Source organism: Thalia democratica, chromosome 1 (genome assembly GCF_965202585.1).
Source record: "Thalia democratica chromosome 1, ktThaDemo2.hap1.1, whole genome shotgun sequence".
NCBI lineage: Eukaryota > Metazoa > Chordata > Thaliacea > Salpida > Salpidae > Thalia > Thalia democratica.
In genome coordinates, this window is record NC_139165.1 from 81,103,224 (window position 1) to 81,106,403 (window position 3,180).

The following is a 3,180-nucleotide window of genomic DNA, read 5'->3' on the forward strand; positions in this document are numbered from 1 at the left end:
TTAAATGTTATTAAGTGTTTTAATACAGCAATGATTGTTGTAAACAACATTTTGTTTCGTTTTTAAAATATTTAATGATTTATTTTTAAACTAACAATGTTTTTTTTTATGTTAACTAAACATGTTCTACGTTGTGTCAACAACCTGATAATGAAATTTTGTGTTTATAATTTAAGCATTTTTTACATGTTTTTTTAAGTAAAGCTATTTCACTTTTATTGCTACATTTATTTCACCATTTTTTGTTTTATTCAACCACTTTGCTTTTACTATTTGTACACAATAAAAATTTAATTGAAAACTGACGCTAATTATTAATTATAACTATCTTAACTGTTTAAAACATTTGGAAATATATTTCTAGTTTTCGGAAACTTGCTTTTAGTAGTTTCGCGTATAAAAACTATTTAAATGTAAAATTACAGTTTTGATATCGCCAAAAAACTGTGACGTCATAAAAAGTAAACAATGATTACTTCTATCACGTAACATTCTAATCAAAAGTGTAAACAGAAAGCATACTATCGGTATCATGGCTTAGTTGGTTAAAGCGCCTGTCTAGTAAACAGGAGATCCCGAGTTCGAATCTCGGTGGTGCCTTGCTTTTACTGTTGCTAAACTAATATCGCGTTGTTACGTATTAATCAAAACAATAAATAATTAAGTCAAAGTGTTGTTAATTACATCGTACTTCACAACTAAATGTCATTTTAATTTGCTTCCCGTAAAAAATTGAATTCACTGTGTAACAACTTGCGCTGTTCTTTCTTCCTTTTCTCTCAAAAAATGCTTAAGTTGAGTAAAACGCAAGTTTCTTGGGTAGTCTAGTTTTTATCTTGTAGTAACAACATATCGTTTTAAAAGATTGTGTTCGCCTCGTACTTCTTGTACGAAGGCGACTGTTTTTTATATAAAATTGTGAATTGGAGTAGCTTATTTGTATACTTTGTTATCATGTTTTCGCAGTTTATATTCATTTTAATACAGTTTTGTGTTTCTAGACTCGATTTCTTTATATACAATTATTTAAGCATTCTAACAATCTAACTATTTAATTAAACTAAGCTTAAAAGATAGTCTAAGTTTAGTTCGTAATTCATTAAGTCGACTTAGCTAAATAACTTAGCTAAGTCATATCTAAACATTTAAATAACATCACCGATATACTTATAACGCGCACGGAGTCAGATAATGAACAACAGCGCGCGTATAGTAACACTATAAGTAATTCGGGATAGTTAAAGCTGTAATTAAACAAATAAATCCTAATATATAAAATAAAGGTTAAATCTTAGTTAGTAAAATAATACTATGTAGTCTTAATAATACTTGCATCGGAACAATTATACTCACCATAATTATATCAAAAAATAATAATGTTTATTTTAAAATATATTGCTTTTTGCTTAACCTTTTATGTATTGGATATATATTTTGTTAGCAACTATTTTAATTTTATTGTATAACAAGTTGTTATTTACATTATTTAAATTTTCCTTATAGTTTATACTTAAAATTTATCCTGTTGTACTTTTATCAAAAACAACTAAAATAAGTTATTTTAAATGAACTGATTTGACCAAAAAGAAATGTTATTGAAATACAAAACATTTTTTTGAATTTTGAAATATTTATATCTGCTATTTTATATAAATGGTTTAAAATCTTTTCAAGGCAATTTTATTTACGAAATAAATGTTTTTCTAAGGTATACATTTATCAAAACTTTATTTATCTCAACACATTAAGTCTTTAAAATGATAAATGCAAAGTTTTTATTATCACGAAACAAAATATTGTAACGTCTCGACGACGACGTCTTTAAAACTTAGTTAAAAAGAGTTTTTAGTCACTTTTAAAGTCTAAATATACCAAAAAAACATTAAGCTAGAAAAACGTTATGTATTTTTTAACTTAAGGTCTTAATCATGCTGCACCCAGGACTTAGATAAAAAAAGCATTATGAAACTTTTAAAGACAAGAATATTAAGTTACAATTATTTTTTGAAATAAAAAAAAAACATTTAATTTTAGTTTTATGTGTTACAAGTTTCAAAATCTTTTTTTTGCAACTAATCTAGACTACTAGAAAAAGTATTTTTAGAGTGTTTAATCTTTGGAAAGTTTATAAAACATCAGAAATACTGTTACATTCACTAAAAGCCATTAGTAATTTTTTTACATATAAAAGTCTAGATACAGAATATCGTATAAAAAATTAAACTTTTTTAATATCATAAATATGTAAGTACTCTATAGGTAGATAAACAAATATTTTAAAATTATATTTTCTGATATCTTGAACCTTAGTTTAAATTTTTAATCTTCTAAATAACATTTGTTTAAAATATAAAGTTCATTTAAAAAAAAAATATCGGCGTTAGTTAAACTTAAAAATTATGAAACACAGTTTTAAAAGTGTAACATAAGGCTCAAACCATTTGAAAAAAAAAAATTGAAATATTTAAAACTTTTTAAATAAAGGTTCGTTGTTTAATTTTTTTTTTCAAAATTCAATAAATTTAAATTGCTTTACAAAAACTAATCAGCTAAGTTTAATAACAGTTTATGAAACTTATATCAGAACAGTACAAAAAATTCAACCACATCTATTATTCTTAAACGAAACAAGTTAAAAGTTAAATATTAGCGAAAGTTTTTAAAAATAGTTTTTTTAGAAAAAAAGAAATAAGAGTTTAAAGTTTTCCTACATAATTTCTTTATAACTTAAAAAATATTGTTATTGTTGATGCTATGTTGGTTAAACCTCTAGACACCTTGAAACTAAAATAAAAGACCACGCTACAAAGTACACAGAGAATATATTAAAAATCAGAAAAAGACTTGCAACTTCAAATGCTATAAACAGATCACCAATATCAAAACATTAAGTTAAAATCAAGTGTGTGGAAACAGTTGTAATAAAGTTAGGTAAAAACTGTTTAGAAGTTGTAACAATATTTTTGAATAAATTAAAACTTAAGCCATCTACATTTATTTAAATAAATTGAAATTATGTGAGCAGAAAGAATTTGATCATTCATTATCCATGTTTAGTTTAACTATTTTTGGTTTTTAATTAGTTACTCTGACATTGTAGACAATTATGTAAACTTAATTTTTTAGTGTTTTGCTTGATTAAATAATTTCTGATGTAACTTTAAGTGTTATAACTTAAAA

The 3,180-nt window shown here is 24.0% G+C and overlaps 1 non-coding gene across 1 annotated transcript; it reads left to right on the plus strand.

Annotated features, from left to right (window-relative positions):
- The first annotated feature begins 526 nt into the window (after window positions 1-526).
- On the plus strand, window positions 527-600 carry Trnat-agu (transfer RNA threonine (anticodon AGU)). The gene has a single exon. It is a non-coding gene; the product is annotated as a tRNA-Thr (tRNA).
- Window positions 601-3,180: the final 2,580 nt, after the last annotated feature.